Source organism: Anastrepha obliqua, unplaced genomic scaffold (assembly GCF_027943255.1).
Source record: "Anastrepha obliqua isolate idAnaObli1 unplaced genomic scaffold, idAnaObli1_1.0 ptg000023l, whole genome shotgun sequence".
Lineage (NCBI taxonomy): Eukaryota > Metazoa > Arthropoda > Insecta > Diptera > Tephritidae > Anastrepha > Anastrepha obliqua.
This window is the reverse complement of record NW_026562184.1, coordinates 1,334,092-1,355,244: the sequence shown is the minus strand read 5'-3', so window position 1 is coordinate 1,355,244 and position 21,153 is coordinate 1,334,092. Positions and strand designations below refer to the sequence as shown.

Sequence of the window (21,153 nt, the reverse complement as noted above, 5' to 3'; positions counted from 1 at the left end):
TGACAACAGTATAGTGTTGCCGGATGTCTGCAAATGAAAACAAAAATAGAGTATTTCAGTTTAGTATTAATAATGGGGATGGCGGTTATTGTGCCTCCTTATTACATAGACGTATATGACGTTTTAATTTTGGGTTCAATGGTTTTAACACGGAAAGGAGTTCTACGCAAAAATACTGTGGATTGCGTAGCCGGAGTTAGACTGATGAGGGCTATTTTTTTTGAAAGTAAACGAGTTTTTATTAAAATGACAACTACAACCACCCTATTTGTTTTGCTGACGTGATAATAGAATGTTTGTGGAGAAAATCTGTTTATAATAGGCATTAGGACCCGTTTGTAAAACTGATCGAAGCAATACAATATACTAATAAACCGTAATTTTTGTTTTTTAATTACTTTCTTATTTTTTGTGATACGCTTATTATCATTGTTTTTAAGTTTCGATGAGTTGTATGTTTTTATTTTCAAAAATATTTCTCAATTTTAAATTACAGCAAAAAATACTGCAATTTTACAAGCAACCCTCCACTGAACATCTCTGCATACGAACTTAGTTTTTATTTCAGGTGTATGGCAACACCAACTTTTCACTAAATTACAGAAATTTAACATTAAATAACTTAAAAACTATAAGGCTCCGGAGGATGCAGTTTTCAGGGCTGGAATTTAGAACAATGCCGATCTTGGAATTTCTGGCAAACTATAATGTTTTTTTAAATGAAACTTGGTGGAGATGTTAGTGAGGTGTTAAGGAACACTCTTTATAACTTTAAATTAATCGGAAAATAATAATTTTTTAATTATTTACATTCAAAATGCCCTTGGGAACATCAGTATAATTTGCCACATTACACTCTATATTTTTTAACATTTCACTATAAATCACCAAATATACACTCACACGCGTGTTTGTACCGATTTTTATGCTAATATTCTAATTATATCTATTAAAATTAAATGCAAATTCATTTGCCTATGCAATCACATTCCAATTTTAAGCGCGAACAAGAAGAAGATTGGAATTACAACAGTATGGTGTTGCCGGATGCCTGCAAATGAAAACAAAAATTAAGTACTTGTGTTTAGTGTTAATGATGGGAATGGGGGTTATTGTGCCTGCTTACTACATACACGCATATGACGTTTTAATTTTGGGTTCAATGGTTTTAACACGGAAAGGAGTTTTACGCAAAAATACTGTGCATTGCGTAGCCGGAGTTGGACTGATGAGGGTTATTTTTTTGAAGTGCGGCCGAAGGCCGCCCACGCGAAAAGGAGTTCTACGCAAAAATACTGTGGATTGCGTAGCCGGAGTTGGACTGATGAGGGTTATTTTTTTGAAGCGCGGCCGAAGGCCGCCCACGCGAAAAGGAGTTCTACGCAAAAATACTGTGGATTGCGTAGCCGGAGTTGGACTGATGAGGGTTATTTTTTTGAAGCGCGGCCGAAGGCCGCCCACGCGAAAAGGAGTTCTACGCAAAAATACTGTGGATTGCGTAGCCGGAGTAGGACTGATGAGGGTTATTTTTATGAAGCGCGGCCGAAGGCCGCCTACGCGATAAAGAGTTCCACGCAAAAATACTGTGTTAATTAATTTAATTTAATTTTAATTACTTTATTATTTTTTGTGATACGTTTAATATCATTGTTTTTAAGTTTAAATGAGTTATATGTTTTTATTTTCAAATTCATTTCTCAACTTTAAATTAAGGCAAAAAATACTGCAGTTTTACAATGAACCTTCCACTGAACATCCCTGCGTGCGAACTTCGTTTTCATTTCAGGTGTATGGCAACACCAACTTTTCGCTAAATTATAGAACTTTGACATTAAATTACTTAAAAACTATAAGCCTCCGGCAGGTTCTGTTTTCAGTTTTAAGATGGGGATACACCCCTCTATCACCCCCTTTTTACCGTTTTTTCCAAAGCGATCGGCATTATACTAAATTCTAGCCGTTTTCAGTTTTAAGATTGGTATACACCCCTATATCGTCCCCTTTTAACCTTTTTTTTTAAAGGAATAGACATTATACTAAATATTTCCCGAAACAATTATCTAAAGCAATTCTTTCTGTTTGAAGTTGCGCCACATACACACAAAATTTAGAAGTGAAAATATGAGTATGGCAACTACGATGGTGTATGTGTGTGGATATGACAATGTGGAAAAGAACTTCAAACAAACTAGTGAACAGCAAGCGGGAGTTATATGATACGGTGTGCATATATCTGTTGCTATAAAATTTTGGTTCAATAGGACAATTGAATTTATTTAGCTGTAATACGATTAAATGGAGGTGTTCCGCATTACTTCCATTTAAGTACAGAATACAGAAAAATTGAGTTGCAAATGAAGTTTGAATTCATGAGAAGTGTATAAACTAGTCGTGTTTGAGCAAGTGAATCATGGTGGTCAACCCAAACAATTATTGAAATTTGGATTATTCACATTGTCTTATCTGCAAGGGGTGAGCTGACATGGATTGAATTTATAAGATTGCACTGAGTTCTATAAAACAATAGTTAACGATTGTGACAGAAAAAAAGAAAAGTGTTTTTCATTTCGACTCCATTGATGTGATTTTCTTTTTATCGGTGAATATTGTGCTCTCTACTCTATAAGCTCTTTCTGGAACCGCAGAGCCGCAATACAAATAATAAAATTAAATAAATAATGTGTATAAAGTAGGAAATGTACCAACAGTTGTGCGAATCCAAGCGGACCGAATCGAGAGAACAATTGATATAAACATTGAAAAATAATGCATTAATTAGCTAGGACGTATCGCTTTAAAATTCGTAAGTAAATGTGAAACAACTACGGTTTAATTTTCTGTTTGAAAGGCATTGCCTGAAATTGTGCAACTACATTATCAAATGCTATAGTCTGTTGCTTTTTCAAAGTAAATGGTACAATTGACGTCAAAATATTCACTTTGCCGGGGCGGCATCTGCGCGTATTGAAATATTCATGAGCTTTTTCGCCCCTTTCGTGGGATTGGGAGTGTGTGCCAATATACACTTGCCAGAAAAAGTATCCGTACACAAAGAAATGAGAGTAAAAAAACTAATACATTTTAAACGTATATACATATTTTTCTAAGTATATCTTTAAAAATTAAATTTGTAATTTATGTTATACAGCCACCAGACCTTAACATTATATACCGAATGCTTTGGGTCATTATCATTGTGAAACCAGAAATCATCACCAAGATCCAACTGTTGAACGTTTTGCATCATGCTAGTCTTTAAAAAAAAATTAAATAAGAAAATTTATGTGAAATTGTTAACTCTATAAACAAGTTTGCCAACTCCTTGCTCCGCCATATATCCCCAGACCATCACACCTCTCCCGCCATGGTTCACAGTTGGTACAAGCTTTTCTTTTTTGAGCGCAGTGCCGCGCTTACGCCATACAAGTTTTTTTTCCTTTAATGCCAAATATGCAATATTTGCTTTCATCCGAAAATAGATGACTTTCCGAAAATTCTTTAGGCTTGTTAACATTTTCGTTTGCAACATACATGCGTTTTTTCTGTTGATTTCAGATATGTTCGGTACTTTTTCTGCTTCGTTGAAATGAAGTTTTTTGGGCTGGAATTTAGAACAATGCCGATCTTGGAATTTCTGGCAAACTATAATGTTTTTTTTTAATGAAATTTGGTGGAGATGTTAGTGAGGTGTTAATGAACACTCTTTATAACTTTAAATTAATCGGGAAATAATAATTTTTTAATTATTTACATTCAAAATGCCCTTGGGAACATCAGTATAATTTGCCACATTACACTCTATATTTTTTAACATTTCACTATAAATCACCAAATATACACTCACACGCGTGTTTGTACCGATTTTTATGCTAATATTCTAATTATATCTATTAAAATTAAATGCAAATTCATTTGCCTATGCAATCACATTCCAATTTTAAGCACGAACAAGAAGAAGATTGGAATTACAACAGTATGGTGTTGCCGGATGCCTGCAAATGAAAACAAAAATTAAGTACTTGAGTTTAGTGTTAATGATGGGAATGGGGGTTATTGTGCCTGCTTACTACATACACGCATATGACGTTTTAATTTTGGGTTCAATGGTTTTAACACGGAAAGGAGTTTTACGCAAAAATACTGTGCATTGCATAGCCGGAGTTGGACTGATGAGGGTTATTTTTTTGAAGTGCGGCCGAAGGCCGCCCACGCGAAAAGAGTTCTACGCAAAAATACTGTGGATTGCTTAGCCGGAGTTGGACTGATGAGGGTTATTTTTTTGAAGCGCGGCCGAAGGCCGCCCACGCGAAAAGGAGTTCTACGCAAAAATACTGTGGATTGCGTAGCCGGAGTTGGACTGATGAGGGTTATTTTTTTGAAGAGCGGCCGAAGGCCGCCCACGCGAAAAGGAGTTCTACACAAAAATACTGCGGATTGCGTAGCCGGAGTTGGACTGATGAGGGTTATTTTTTTGAAGCGCGGCCGAAGGCCGCCTACACGAAAAGGAGTTCTACGCAAAAATACTGTGGATTGCGTAGCCGGAGTAGGACTGATGAGGGTTATTTTTATGAAGCGCGGTCGAAGGCCGCCTACGCGATAAAGAGTTCCACGCAAAAATACTGTGTTAATTAATTTAATTTAATTTTAATTACTTTATTATTTTTTGTGATACGCTTAATATCATTGTTTTTAAGTTTAAATGAGTTGTTTGTTTTTATTTTCAAATTCATTTCTCAACTTTAAATTAAGGCAAGAAATACTGCAGTTTTACAATGAACCTTCCACTGAACATCCCTGCGTGCGAACTTCGTTTTCATTTCAGGTGTATGGCAACACCAACTTTTCGCTAAATTATAGAACTTTAACATTAAATTACTTAAAAACTATAAGCCTCCGGCAGGTTCTGTTTTCAGTTTTAAGATGGGGATACACCCCTCTATCACCCCCTTTTTTACCGTTTTTTCCAAAGCGATCGGCATTATACTAAATTCTAGCCGTTTTTTGTTTTGTAAAATTTAATTTCTAAAGATATACTTAGAAAAAAATTTGGGAAAAATTTAGTATAATGTAACTTGCTTTGGAAAGGAAAGTTTAAAAGGGGGGTAGAGAGGTGTATCCCAATCTTAAAACTGAACACCGCACCCTCCGGAGGCTTATAGCTTTTAAGTAATTTAATGTTAAAATTGTGTAATTTAGCGAAAAGTTGGTGTTGCTATACACCTGAAATAAAAACTAAGTTCGTTTGCAGAGATGTGCAGTGGAGGGTTGATTGTAAATCGTGAGTATTTTTTGCTGTAATTTAAAATTGAGAAATACTTTTGAAAATATAAACATTCAAAAAAAGCGTTGCAGGAGGAAATTTAAAATAAAAACAATGCGATTTTCTGGGTTATTTTATGCACGTATTTAACTCCTCGAAGCTTAAAAACAATGATATTAAAGGTATCGCAAAAAATAAGAAAGTAATCAAAAACCAAAAATTACGGTTTATTAGTATATTGTATTGCTTCGATCAGTTTTACAAACGGGTCCTAATGCCTATTATAAACAGATTTTCTCCACAAACATTCTATTATCACGTCAGCAAAACAAATAGGGTGGTTGTAGTTGTCTTTTTAATAAAAACTCGTTTACTTTCAAAAAAATAGCTCTCATCAGTCCAACTCCGGCTACGTAATCCACAGTATTTTTGCGTATAACTCTTTTCCGTGTTAAAACCATTGAACCCAAAATTAAATCGTAATATGCGTGTGTGTAGTAAGGAGGCACAATAATCCCCATCCCTATCATTAACACTAAACGGAAATACTCTATTTTTGTTTTCATTTGCAGGCATCCGGCAACACTGTTACTATACTATACTGCTGTCATTCCAATCCTTATTCGCGTTTAAAGTTGGAAAGTGATTTTATAGATAAATGCATTTGCATTTAATTTTAATGAAAATAATTCGAATTCAAGTATAAAAATAAGTAAAAACATGCAAGTGAGGGTATATTTAGTGAATTTTAGTGAAGTGTAAAAAAATATATAGTGCAATGTGCCATACTATAGTGAAGTTCCCGAGGGCATTTTGAAGGCAAATTATTACGAAACTGTTATTTCCCGAATAATTGGGAGTTATAACACCTCCCTAACATCTCCACAAAGTTTCATTAATTAAAACATAGTTTGCCAAAAGTTGCCCAAGTCACATTATTGCGAATCCCAGCCAAAAATTTATCAAAAAGGTAGAAAAATTACTGAGTAAACATTTCTCATAAGAGGTTAAAATGTTTTAGTTTTTTTAACAATGAATTTCTTAATATGTTGCTTTCATTTCTTTGTATACGGATACTTTTTGTAGCAAGTGTACATGTTTGTCGTCCAGCTCTTGAAGAGAAGAACCTGAATGCAACATAAAATAATGACCCTCCCCATTTCTAACTCTTTTCCTAAATCTTTTTGAGAGATGAATAGGTTGGTTACATCCTCTCCCGATAGGTTGTATACGTGTTTACTCTCTACGATGGATGATATACATTGTTTTTCCCACTCCCTTTTATATTCACCATCGTATAGCGAAATTTCATGATTGTAACTTTTCGACCCAATGTTGCGACCGTAGTTTGTTTAAGCTTATTAAGAACTAAAGAAATGCGTTTCGTATTGTATTAGAATGATTATGGGTGAAAAATCAGTTGCATTTCATTGGAAGTTATTATACTGTTGTTAAATAAAACATTGATATAGGCAAAATCAAGAAAGAAGTTTTGTTTGATTATCGCTTGTTTGGGAATTGCATATTTATATTTTCGACTGAGTGCTGATATGAGGCGTCGTAAATTTTCTATATTAACGAGTGATTTGAAGCGGTTAGTCTTAAAGTAAGTAATTTTCACATAATTAAATAAATGTCTACTAGTACATACGAATTGATTTAATCAAAAATGTGTAATTTTGATACATTATATTTAGGTATTTTGCAGCCTACAATTTCTGGTGCTTCTGGGCGAAGAACTGGCTGAAGTGCATTCTATGGGCCACTACTAAGCTCAAGCTTAGTACATTAAAAGATTTTAGCAGAGACCGTAACAAATTGTAGTACAATGCAAAATCAGAACTATATGGGAAATTCGTCCAAACTTCCCAGGAAGCTCTCTTAGAGTCAATCGTTTCGTCAAATATGAATGCGTTATGGCGTTTGTTTGTTAACAGTAATAGGAGCCCCGCCAGTGTCGGGCATATCACCGGTCGTCTTCGTCTAGCTCATCTACGGGTAGGCCCAGGAAACAGCATGGGTCTAGAGGGAGAGGGGTGTTAGATGAGTCGATTTTAGGGGGCATGTGAAAAGGTGGTTAGTGTCGTACGGGGTGCCTTCACATGCCGGACATATGTTTGGTATGTCGGGGTCGATTCTGGATAAGTAGGAGTTTAACCTGCTACAATATCCAGATCGTAATTGTGCCAGTGTTACACGTGTCTCACGAGGAAGCTGGAGCTCTTCATCTGCTGTAAGTGGTGGTTGGACTCCGATTACGGCATTCACAGGACGGGAGCTTAAGAAGGTGGTGACGGGCCCCTGGTGAATGTCGTTTATTGACTTTGGAAATACTGTCAGGTCCAGTAGATTGCGGTCAGTTTTGTCATGGATTTCGTCAGCGTAGTCTAAGAGATGTCTCCTGGGAGGCGGCTCAGGCTCAAGCAGGTGTCTGCAGGGGTGAATCCTGCGGTAACATCTCAGAAGGAACTGCTTGCTGAGCAGTTTATTCTGCTCCATTACTAGAAGCATTTGTGCCTCGTTGTGTAGGTGTTGAACCGGGGACATCAGGAGGCACCCAGTCGCTGTCCGAATGGCAGTATTTTGGCATGTCTGAAGCTTTGTTCACTGCGTGTCACTAGTTCCAGGCGACCAGACAGGCACTGCATAGTTTAGAACCGGCCGACCAATTGCCTTAAATATAGATAGCAACATTTCTATGTCTTTGCCCCAAGTGCTGCAGGCAAGCGATTTGAGGACCTTATTGCGGTTTTGGACTTTAGTGGCAATTGCGGTTGTGTGCGCTGAGAAGGAGAGTAAACTGTCAAAGGTTACACCCAAGATTTTGGGGCTGTTTACAGTCGGAATTGGTTTGTCGTCGACTTTTCCGTTAAGGGACAGTTTCACCTCCTTTGTTCAGGAGGTAAAGAGGGTCGCCGTGGATTTAGTGGGGGAAAGTTGGAGATTCCCCGCAGTGAAAAAGCGAGAAAAGTCGGTGAGGTAATTGTTCACTTTGGAACATAGGCCATGTGGGGCTGAGGGCCAGGTGTTTCGTGAAGAGTGGGAGTAGGAGGGCTTCCAGTGTCTTCACTACTGGGGAAAGGAGAGTTATCGTACGATAAGATTCCCCTTGGTTGGCGGGCTTCCCAGGTTTCAGTAGTGATACCACTTTCCCTGCTTTCCACTTGTCAGGGATGATGAGAGTGGCCAAGGACAGATGGAAAACCCTTGTGAGAAATCCTACTCCCAATGGTCGCAAGTGCTTCAGCATCAGCGCGTTTAGTCCGTCAAGGCCAATGGCTTTAGATGTTTTTGATTTGTTGATGGTCCCCTGAACCTTATCACCAGAGAAAGTAAGTGACGCACTGTCGTTCGTCAGTTTGTGCAACCTTCTGGTAGCACGACGCTTGGATCTGTCGGCCGGAGGATGCAGTATAAAAAGCCGGCTAAAATAGCTAGCGCATCCCTTCGGGTCCGACGAAGTACATCCGTTGAAGGTGATGGCCACCTTGTCGTTGTGCTTCGTCGGGTTCGACAGGAACCTAACGGTGGACCAGAGCTTACTCATCCCAGAGGTGAGGTTACAGGTCTTCAAGTGCTCAACCCATTTAGTCCGCTTGTGTTGGTCTACGAGTTGCCGGATCTCCAAATTGAGATCCTTTGTGCGGGGATCTCCGAGACCCGCCTGGCGTAGGTGGTCACGCTCGTTTGCCAAGCTGGGTGCTTCGCCTGGTGAATGAGAACGGATGTCCTTGAAGCTTCCAGCTGGGATGAAGCGGGCCGCTGCAGCTGTGAGCACCTTGCGTAATGCGCGTTTGCCTGCGCGCACATCGGTGGGGATGGGAAGAGCGGCGAAGTTGTCCTCGGTGAATTCCCTGAAGCCGGCCCAATTAGCTTTTTAAAGTAGGACCGGTGGTTCGCGGAAAGAAAGTCGGCAGGTCTCTCAATCGAGACGATAATGCGCAAGTGGTCTGATGCAAGCGATAGCATAGGTCGCCACGTTATGCTATTTATCAGACCCGCGCTAACTATTGTTAGGTTGTTGTTGTTGTAGCAGTATCTTCGCCCTGTCAGTGTAGTGTAATTACCGGTCGTCTTCGTCTAGCTCATCTAACGGTAGGCCCAGGAAAGTGGCAGTTTCGACGGGTTGGGTCCAGAGGGAGATAGGTGTTAGATGAGTGGGTTTGATGGGGCATGTGAAGAGGTGGTTAGTGTCGTGCGGGGTACCTTCACATGCTGGACATATGTTTAGTATGTCGGGGTCGATTCTGGATAGGTAGGAGTTTAACCTGCTACAATATCCAGAACGTAATTGTGCCAAGATTACGCGGGACTCTCGAGGAAGTTGGAGCTCTTCGTCTGCGATAGGTGGTGGTTGGACTCCGATAACGGCATTCGGGGGTCGGGAGCTTAAGGAGGTGGTAAGCGTCTCCCGATGAATGTCGTTAATTGCCTGTCTGTATACTGTCTGATCCTGGAGTGGTCTGTCCGTTTTGTCCTGGATGTCGTCCACGTAGTTGAGGAAGTGTCTCCTGATGTGCCTGGGAGGTGGCTCAGGCTTGAGCAGGTGTCTGGATGGGTGAGGCCTACGGTGACACCCAAGCAGAAACTGCTTGCCGAGCATTTTGTTGTGCTCCTTAATCGGGAGCATGTGCGCCTCGTCGTGCAAATGTTGGATAGGGGACATCAGGAGACATCCTGTCGCGGTCCTGATGGCAGTATTCTGGCAGGTCTGAAGCTTCGTCCACTGCGTATCACTGGTGAAAGGCGGGCGAATTAGTCGTTTACTTTTGAGCATAGGCCATCAATGTCATTGCCCGACGCCATTATCGTGCAGTCGTCGGCGTATGAGACGAGGGAGACTCCCTCTGGTGGCTGAGGGAGTTTCGAAACATAGAAATTAAAAAGCAAGGGTGAAAGGACACCACCCTGCGGTACTCCTTGCTTAAGTTTTCCCTGTTTTGAAGTTTGGTCTCGAAATATCACCGACGAGTGACGATCACTCAGGTAGTTCGCGGTCCACCTCTTCAGCCCTGGCGGGAGTGTCGACTGTAAAATGTCATCTAGTAGCGTGGCGTGGCTGCCTGTATCGAAAGCCTTTTGTAAGTCCAACGCTAATAGGACAGTCCTCTCGCAGGGGCGGTTTTTTTTTAGTCCACGGTTTACCTGGATGCTTATGACGGTGAGTGCCGTGGTAGTGCTGTGCACTCTTCGAAAACCATGCTGGTGTAGGGCTGGAGGCAGGTGTTCTGTGAGGAGAGGGAGCAGAAGGGCTTCAAGTGTCTTCGCTACTGGGGAAAGGAGAGTTATCGGCCGATAAGACTCCCCTTGGTTGGCGGGTTTCCCGGGCTTCAGTAGTGGGACCACTCTCCCTAATTTCCACTTATCAGGAATGATGAGAGTGGCCGTAGACAGTTTGAAGACCTTGGTGAGGAATTCTACTCCCAATGGACCCAGCTTTTTCAACATCAACATGTTTAATCCGTCAGGGCCAATGGCTTTAGATGGTTTCATGTGTTTGATGGCCCCCTGAACCTCGTCACTGGTGAAAGTAAGCGGTGCACTGTTGTATGGTAGTTTGTGCAACCGTCTGGTGGCACAACGTTTGGAACCTCGTCACTGGTGAAAGTAAGCGGTGCACTGTTGTATGGTAGTTTGTGCAACCGTCTGGTGGCACAACGTTTGGATCTGTCGACCGGAGGATGCAGTATAAATTTCCGGCTAAAAGTACGAAGTACGAGCCTGTAAGGTGATATTCACCTTGTCGTTGTGCTTCGTCGGGTTCGACAGGGACCTTACGGTGGACCAGAGCTTGCTCATACCCGAGGTGAAGTTACAGGATTTCAAATGCTCTACCTATTTGGTCCGCTTGTGTTGGGTGACCAGTTGCCGGATCTCCGAATTGAGGTCCTTTATACGAGGATCCCCGGGATCGGCCTGACGTAGGCGGTCACGCTCGTTTGCCAGAACGGCTGCTTCAGCTGGGAAATTGGGACGTAATTCCCGTATCCGTCCAGCATGTATGAAGCAAGACGCGGCGGCTGTGATCGCCTTGCGGAATCCGCGTTCGCCTGCGCGCACATCGGTGGAAGTGGGTAGGGCTGTGAAGATGTATTCAGTAAATTCCGCGAATCTGGTCCAATCTGCTTAGTCGAAGTTGATGTATGACCGGTGATTCGCGGAAACAAAGTCGGCAGGTTTCTCGATCGAGATGATAATGGGCAAGTGGTCTGATGCAACGATAGCATAGGTCGCCAGGTTATGCTATTTATCAGACCAGCGCTGGCAATTGTTATGTCAGGCGAGCTGCTGCAATTGCCCACTACCCTGGTGGGGGCGTCGTCGTTCACAGTGCTGAACGTCGAATCGTCTATCTGCTCTGCCAATAGCTGCCCCCTACGATCATTTGGCAGGCTTGAATGCCAAAGATCGTGATGCGCGTTAAAGTCACCTACTACCAATCGGTTTTCTCCCCTGATGAGCGCACCAATATCAGGGATATATCCTGCCGGGCAGCAGGTGACAGGGGGTATGTAAATATTATATATTTCGATCTCGGCATCGCCTGACCGGACAACCATACCTTGACATTCTAAGGTGCTGTCCCTGCGGTCGATGCCTTCATCGATTAGACGATACTGCACTGAATGGTGGACTATGAACGCTAGGCCATCACCGTTGTCTCGCTCGCGGTCCTTTCTGTGGACATTGTAGCCGTCCCTGGTAATCAGGGGGGAGCTAGCGTGCAGTTTTGTCTCCTGGACTGTGGCTATCTTGATTCCAAACCGGCTCATGAAGTCGACTACCTCGTCAATCTTGCTCGTGAGTCCGTTGCAGTTTAATTGCAAAAGCTTGAAGCTTCGCGGGAGTATTGTCGTAACTCGGGGGGTGAGGGATGCGTGATGTTGTCTGCGTTGGTCCTGCTGTGCGTTCCGCAAAATAGGTTGTGACCTGATGTTGACTGGTGGCCACGCCACTCACGAGTGGTGCGCAGGCCAGAGCACCTCCGAAAACGGCATCAGCCATTGCAAGAATTGCACTAGACTGTTGTGAGGGCCCGAATAACTATAGTCTGACATACGGAACAGACTGTGCGCGGGACCAAGAGCTGCTGATTTTGCCCTGCACTGGGGTAGGAACAGGAAGGTTGTGGGTCAGTGGGAGAGTTGTATTGCGCCTGAGGGCTACTTACCGTTAAGGTATGGTTTGTGCCGGCACTGAGGACGGCATCGTATCACATACCTTGTAGACCACTCCCTATGAGTCTTAAGGCCTGAGCAGGTCTTAAGACGGCACCACCCGTTGCACTGATTACACCTAACCGAAGTGGAGTTCGGGTGGAGCCGTTTTTGTGAAAGGACACCACCCTGCGGTACTCCCTGCTTTATTTTTCCCTGTTTAGACGTTTGGTCTCGAAATATCACCGACGAGTGACGACCACTCAGGTAGTTCGCGGTCCACCTCTTCAGCCCTGGCGGGAGTGTCGACTGTAAAATGTCATTTAGTAGCGTGGCGTGGCTAACTGTATCGAAAGCCTTTTGTAAATCCAACGCTACTACAGCAGTCCTCTCGTAGGGGCGGTTTTGGTTAAGTCCGCGGTTTACCTGGGAGTTAATGACGGTGAGTGCCGTGGTGGTGCTGTGCACACTTCGGAAACCATGCTGGTGTGAGGCTGGGGTCAGGTGTTCTGTAAGCAGTAGGTTCTACTCCCAAGAGTCTTCACTATCGGACGATAAGACTCCCCTTGGTTGGCGGGTTTCCCGGGCTTGAGTAGTGGGACCACTCTCCCTAATTTCCACTTATCAGGAATGATGAGAGTGGTCATTGACAGGTTGAAGACCTTGGTGAGAAATTCTACTCCCAATGGACACAGCTTTTTCAACATCAGCTTGTTTAGTCCGTCAGGGCCAATGGCTTTAGATGTTTTAATGAGTTTGATGGCCCGCTGAACCTCGTCGCTGGTGAAAGCAAGTGGTGCACTGTTGTGTGTCAGTTTGTGCAACCGTCCGGTAGCACAACGTTTGGATTTGTCGAACGGAGGATGCAGTATAAATTGCGGCTAAAGTAGCTCGCGCATCTCTTCGGATCCGACGTAGTACGACCGTTGAAGGTGATATCCACCTTGTCGTTGTGCTTTGTCGGGTTCGACAGGGATCTTACGGTGGACCAGAGCTTGCTCACGCCAGAGGTGAACTTTCAGCACTTGCAGCAGGTGACAGGGGGTATATATGCGGCTGTCCACAAAATAATAGGAGTGCCGACGTGAAAAATGTTCAAAGTTCATTTTTTTAGAATAAAATGGTTTTATTTCAAAACTTTTAGCGTAACATTAATCACATGAGCTATATACATCTATTCGTAGTTATCACATTTCAATTAAACGTTTACATAAACTTAAAATTTAATTCAGGTAAAGATATATAAAAAATTGCTTCCACATAAAAATATGAGCTATATATCTATTCGTAGTTATCACATTTCAATTAAACGTATACATAAACTTAAAATTTAATTCAGGTAAAGATATATAAAAAATTGCTTCCACATAAAAATAGGAGTGATTTGTATAATACTTAGTTTCTCTAAACTTTTAACACTAAATGGTCTTAAAGCTTTTCAAAACTATTTAATGACATTAATACTTCGTGGTATATCCTCGATTTCTTAACACTGCTTCGCACCTTCGCAGCATTGAGTCGATGAGATCCTGACAACGCTTAATTGGGATTCCTTCCCATGCCTCTTTTACCACCTTCCATAAATCTTTCGAGTTGGTGGGTTTTTGGTGATCAACACATTTTTTAATATCGGTCCATAGATTTTCTATTGGGTTGAGGTCAATCCCATTGACTCTGAACTATTCTTTCGCTGACTTACTCGTGTGCTTAGGATAATTATCCTGTTGAAATATCCATTTTAGTGGCATATTCCATGTGGCATATGGTAGCATAACTTCTTCTAATATCCTCACATAAACCTTTTGATCCATAATGCCTTCGATTAAATATATTGGACCTACGGTGCCATACGAAAAGCTACCCCATACCATGACCTTAGCGCCACCATGCTTCACTGTTTTTGTTGTGAATCGAGGATTATCAGGCATGTTCTGAAAATCGCGCGATTTCAATTCGGATCCGAAATGGCAATTCGTACGATTTTGTTTTGGGTGTTCTGTAATTCGTACGATTTCATTTAAATTCGAATTTAAGTTCGAAGCAGCTGATTTCTCTTTGGCAATTAAACAAACCAAATGACAAAAGAATTCGTTGGCAAAAAATACGAAATAATTTCAAAATAAACGGATTTATATTAATTAAAAAATTATCATGTTTTTTATGGCAGCTTATGTGTTAAACGAACAGGAGCAAGATTACCAAAGTAGAATAGATAGGCGGCGTTTAAGAGACCTTTCGAATCCTCTCAGTGCACCGGATTCTACGTAAGATTAGAAATGGTTATACTTTGTGGCATTCATTAAGTTTTTCTACTTTAGATTTGTTTCCAACTATCGCCTAAACAAGTACGCTTTTTTAGAAGTGCTGAATGAAGTAAAATCTTTCGTCAAGGAAACGTCCATACCTATTTTATTAAAGCTGGCAGCAAGTCTTAGGTTTTTCGCAGAGGGTTCCTATCAACGTTCCGTCGGAAAGGATACAGATATTGCTATGGGTAGAAGCACAGTCTCAAAAATATTATCCGAAATGATCAATGCTTTGGAAAATGTTCTGTGTCCTAAGTGGATTAAGCTGAAAATGTCTGAAGAGGATTCTAGAAAATCAAAACTTCATTTTGTAGAAAAATTCGGTATTCCAGGAGTAATAGGGTGTATTGATGGAACACATGTGGCTCTGATTAAACCTTTTGAGAACGAGCATCTATTTTTTAACCGAAAAGGATTTTTTAGCATAAACGCAATGATTGTAAGAATTAATTTAAATTGTGTTCCTAAAATTTAAAATTTACTGCCTTTATTTTAGAGATTTGTGATTTTGATATGATAATAAGAGCAGTAGATGCAACTCGGCCTGGTGCAAGCCATGACGCTTTCGTATTTAGTATGAGCAGTGCAAAACACTATTACCTATCGCAGTATGAAGCTGGTGACCGAGGGTCTTGGCTACTGGGAGATTCTGGTTTTGGTATAGAGCCATTTCTACTGACTCCATATAGAAACCCAGGCTCAAGATTGGCAGAACACAGATTTAACCAGCAGCATGCAAAAGCACGTAACATCGTTGAGCGTGTTATAGGAGTATTAAAAAGTCGGTTTCGTTGTTTGAAAACTACCCTGCCATATACGCCGCAAAAGGTAGTGAAGATAATAAATGTTTGTTGCGCACTACATAACATATGTAGGAGTAATCAAATAGATGACATTGAAACAGAAACCGTATTAGAAAACAATCCAATTGATGAGGAAATTGCTGAAAATGAGGAAAACAGTAGTTTATATAGTGTTGGCAGAAATATAAGAGACTCTATTGCTAGAAATTTAATATTATGAAACATAAAATTTATTCATATTAAAAGTAAATATATACATAACAGTTCAATAAGATTCTTTTATATTTATCTTTTAGTCTCTATCTCAAGCATTTTAGTTTTAATATTAACTGTTTCCTGTTGCAACTGCTCCATTTTGAGGTAATGTCTTTGCTTTTGCTCTATACTTTGAGTCTTCAAGCGATTTTGCTCTGCCAGCAATTCATTTTGTTTCTCAACAGCACGACGAAGTCGTCGAATCTCTTCCCTTTCATCTTCCTGCGATTTTGCAATCTTGTGTTGGTTTTCGCAAATGTTATCTAAAGTGGTGGATATTTTCTCCATACAACTAGATTGCGTTGCCATACATGACTGAAGGCTGTCCTGCGTTGACACTCGTGGCCTTTTTGCAGCTCTCGGGGTAGCCACCGCTTCCCTACTTGTTTGGGGACGTTCTTCCTCAGATTCGATAGCGCTATTATTTTCTTCTGTCCCAAAGCTTCTAGAATGGCTTATGCCCTCAACGGCTGCAAAAATTCCACAAGTTCTTGCAACACATTCTTCGTTGCTCGTCAGTACATGCTTATTAAAGGGTCCACCTCCTGTTGCCCTCGATTCTAGATTGTTATGGGCAACCTTTTTCCGAATGCACCCCTTCCAGTCAGACCATATCTTGAAAAAAGACAACTCAAAAATATTTATTTTAATATTTGACTAAATACTTACTTTTTTCCATCCATTAACATCTTTTTGGGGCGGCCCTTCTGCATTTAGCAGCGTCGTTAGCTCTTTCCACTTTTCCTCAACAGCAACTCTGTCGCCCTTCGAAAAATTCTTCGCCAAATCTGGATGAGATTCCATAAACTCGACTAAAATTAGCTCTTGCTTGGAGTTCTTATGTTTTCCCCTAAAAGTTTTTGAATAAGTTTTAAATATTTTAAATAAACACTTTTATTTACATAAATATATGCAGTTATTTTGAGTAAATACTCACATTTTGATAAATTTATTTCAACAAACAGTTTTAAGAATGTCACAAACCGCTAACGTTTAAGTTGCCGAAAATAAAACTGGAAAATTTTAACGATTTCGATTTCCAGAACAGGGTGAAAAAACGATTTGCTGATGTTCGAAAAAAAAAAACGAAAACGGAACGATTTACAGAACATGTCAAACGATTTGGAAACGGAAAATGCGAAAATATTGCCCGAAAACGATTTGCAGAACATGCCTGTATATTCCATATTGGGTGGGCGTCGAACATACTTTCTGGAGCCTGAACTGCCAAACAAGTCGATTTTACTTTCATCTGACCACAAAATATTTCGCCATTTACTAGCCGGCGAAGATTTATGCTCCTGTGCAAACTCTATACGGGCTTGCACATGCTTCTTTTTTAGAAAGGGCACTTTCCGGGGACTTCTTGCGTATAAATTATTATAGACCAAATGTCTGCGTACAGTTTCAGCACTAACTGGTAAATCAAGATCGTCGCATAATTCTCTTGCGGAAACAAATGGGTTACCTTTCCAGGTGCGTATGATGTTGCGATCGTCCTTAGAGGAAAGTTTTTGTTTTCGCCCGCGTTTTTCAGCTTTTGTTTTATAATACAAGGCGTTTGCTATCATTTTCGCAGAACATCCAAGTATATTTTGAATTTCCTTGTACGTTTTTCCGCTGTTCTTGAGACTTTTGATTAAAGCTCGCTTCTCTTCCATACAATGCTTTCCTCTACCCACTAAGACAAAATAAATCAACCCAAGTATTAACAATAATTCTTCGAAACTACTAGCACCCTTCTTACTTTTCGATTTTTGTAAATATGTTTGCTAGTTTATCGATATTTTAAGAAACAAAGTTCGCACCCCTATTATTTTGTGTAGCGCAATAACAACCTTCTACAACAAAATGTATTACAGTTTTAAAATAGGGAAAGCAATAATAAATTTCGATTCACATTTCAATACTAGTGACCCGTAAGGTGTACCGTTATGAATCGGAGTCACTTGCGTTAGCGATAAAAAAAATTGTGCACTTATATTTTTCATATCGGCACTCCTATTTTTTTGTGGACAGCTGTATATATAATTGGCGCGTACACCCTTTTTGGGTGTTTGGCCGAGCTCCTCCTCCTATTTGTGGTGTGCGTTTTGATGTTGTTCCACAAATGGAGGGACCTACAGTTTCAAGCCGACTCCGAACGGCAAACATTTTTATGAGGAGTTTTTTCATGGCAGAAATACACTCGGAGGTTTGCCATTGCCTGCCGAGAAAAATGTTTCCTTTTAATTTTGCTTTCACCGAGATTCGAACCAACGTTCTCTCTGTGAATTCCGAATGGTAATCACGCACATAGATATTATAAATTTCGAGCTCGGCATCGCCTGACCGGACAGCTATATCTTGACATTCTAAGGTGCTGTCCCTGCGGTCTTGCTCGTGAGTCCGTTACATTTCAGTTGTAATAGCTTGAAGCTTCGCGGGAGTGTGATCGTAACTCGGGGGGTGAGGGATGCGTGGTGTTGTCTACGTTGGTCCTGCTGTGCGTTCCGCAAAATTTGTTGTCTGACGTTGACTGGTGGCCGCGCCACTGGGGGCGGTTGCGGGTGCAGAGCTCTGCAGCAGGGGGCAACGAAGTCGCGCCACCACTCGCGAGTGGTGTGCAGGCCGGAGCACCTCCGAAAATGGCAACAGCCACTGCAAGAATTGCATTGGACAGTTGTCAAGTTCCGAGGAACTACGGTCAGACATACGGAGCAGACTGTTCGGGGTACCAAGAGCTGCTGGTTTGTCCCCGCACTGGGGTAGGAGTAGGAGGGTTGTGGGGTAATAGACTGTTCACTAGACAGGTCTAGTTTACTGGGGCGGCAGCTCTTGGTCGGGAAAAACCCGAGTCATTCCGGTAACGTAGAACCGGCTGTTATGGGAATGAATAATAAGGAAATCATTAAAAATAGTGAATACGCTTAAAATCACAAAAAAATAAGACTTTTGAATGAGTTTGCTACTGAAGTGAACGCTGTAGGATAAGAATATCAACTTATGCTCAAAAACTCCATCAATGGGAAGCTGATCAATGTGACTGATGTAACTCTGTCACTGACACCAAACACATTCAAAAGGCTTGACTTGCGGTGCGGCGCAAAGCAAATTGCCTAACATATTTATTGATGATTAAAATTCCTATCGGAATTCCTGGAAGAAAAAATCATTACATTTAAGTATGCGTCCGCAATAAGATTGATACGTGTTTCTCCAAATAAAACGTTCATTTATGATTCCTCTGAGTTCGATCACTGAATTGCTAAATAAAACTTATAAACCCATGGCAACACAACTTTTTTGCTTTATTTCAATACTCAATCACTTTAAGATATGTATATAATATTGTACGTTCACTCGTTCAACTTAACACTGAATATCTTGTGCTCATGCGCCTCTGTTTATATACGTGTGCTTAACACTATCGTAATTTCTAGATGTGACCACTAATATTTTCCAGCAACTTTTTGAAGTGAAACTTCTTTTGTCTCGAAGGATGAAACGCTGTGAGGAGTAAAACCATAGCGTTTCATCGATATGTGACGCTACGCCAGCGCCATCTGTTAAAAGCGTGGCGTGGATGAAACGCTGTGAGGAGTAAAACTACGCTAAACTACGTAAAACTCACGCTATGCCAGCGCCATCTGTTAAAAGACTGGCGTGGCGTGTCGTCGTGAATGTAATGCGGTCGTTTATTATTGCATTCTTATCGAATGTAATTTGTAAATATGACATTTGATTGACGGCCGCCGTAGCCGAGTGGGTTGGTGCGTGATCACCGTTCGGAATTCACAGAGAGGTCGTTGGTTCGAATCTCGGTGAAAGCAAAATTAATGAAAACATTTTTCTAATAGCGGTCGCCCCTCGGCAGGCAATGGCAAACCTCCGAGTGTATTTCTGCCATGAAAAAAATCTGCTCATAAACATATCATAAAACAAAATGAAATAAATGCATAAAAAAAAAAAAAAAAAATTTCTTGTGATTCGAACCAAGGATTTCGGATCGGAAGCCCACATTGCTAGCCGCTGGGCTATCGCGCTGTGCTGTCGCCGCAAAATAATGTATCATAAATCTGTTTACCATACCAAAGACCATACACTTTGCGAACGCATTTCGGTGGAAACAGTTGACAGTTATCCCAAACACAATATTATATTAGTAACGCGAGACGCGTCATAGAGTGTGTGTGTAGTTTTGAGCAAATCTTACAAACATATTTTGCTTTGTTGATTGATTTCTGTTAAATATGGCATCAAATCAACAAAAACGGAAACCGAAAACAGGTGCTGAACGGCAACGTGAGTATTTGGAGCGTAAAAAATTAAGAGCTACTGTTGAACACCGTGACAGTGAATCCTCCGGTTGTACGATAAGTGATAATTTGTAGTACCAACAACAAGATGCGGAACTACCATTGATGCAGTATTTCATCGATACCTTGATAGATTAGAATGTAGATCATTTTTTACGTATTTCAGTTACCATAAAGCCCTTGTTTCATTTTTGGAAAACGAATCCAATAATGATAATGACAATGCCGAGAACCAAATGTAATTGAGTACAATAAATTCATTTCTTTTTATATTAAAATAAATAAATAATTCTGTTTAATAAAATTCCATTCCATGCTTTCCATGACTTCTGCATGCATTATATTGAAATAATAGTTAAATTATTGATTTGTTGATAAAAGAAGTTTCACTTCAATCGTGCGGGTTCCGTGAACTACCACACACTTTCTTTTTTTTTGTCGTGTCTTTTTTTAATATCTCATTCGTTTGATATTGTTGTTAGACGTTTCGCGAATGTTATCATATGTTAGATTATTTCTATTGTTAGGGTTCTAAATGCATGAAACAAGAGTCTTAGTGTTATTATAATAAAATTAACCAAATATGTATTAAACTTCCTGCGAATGATCTGATCTGTAGATTTCTTTCTATTTGAAATTATTTTTAAAATGCAAAGAAATGCCGCGTTATCTCATCTAACTGTATTGTAGCCGCACAGAAAATATACGTTACTATCATATACTCTTTAAGCCATGTAATACATATTAAATTTATGCTAAAACTATCGAAAACAAAAGATAGATAGTAATTTGTAATGATTAGAAGTGAGTATAAGCATTCCTCTATAATGCTCTTTGTCAACTTGTGCTATTTCATTACACATCGGCAATTTATGGCTGACACGGTATGTAAGGTGGAGGAATGTAAATAAAGCAAGGGAATAATGGAAGAAATATACATGAAATCAAAATGAAAAAGATTATTCTGTAAAGCGGAGAATATTAAGAACACAAATTACATATAAGGGAATAATCTTAACTCAGATATAACAGTGTTAATATAAGGAAAAGTTGGTAACAAATTCTTGTTTACTT

General features: G+C 40.5%; 1 protein-coding gene across 5 annotated transcripts in view; it reads left to right on the top strand.

Moving 5' to 3' along the window:
- The first annotated feature begins 2,169 nt into the window (after positions 1-2,169).
- LOC129251498 (plexin-A2) overlaps positions 2,170-21,153 on the top strand; it is a 119,548-nt gene continuing 100,564 nt past the window's right edge. The window contains exon 1 of one of the 5 annotated variants that reach the window (XM_054890830.1): positions 2,170-2,472. The gene's annotated coding sequence lies outside the window, so the exon portion shown is untranslated. Of the gene's footprint in view, positions 2,804-5,217; positions 5,279-6,732; positions 6,867-21,153 lie in introns of those variants that run through there. The other 4 variants (XM_054890828.1, XM_054890833.1, XM_054890832.1 and 1 more) reach the window with 4 other exon arrangements.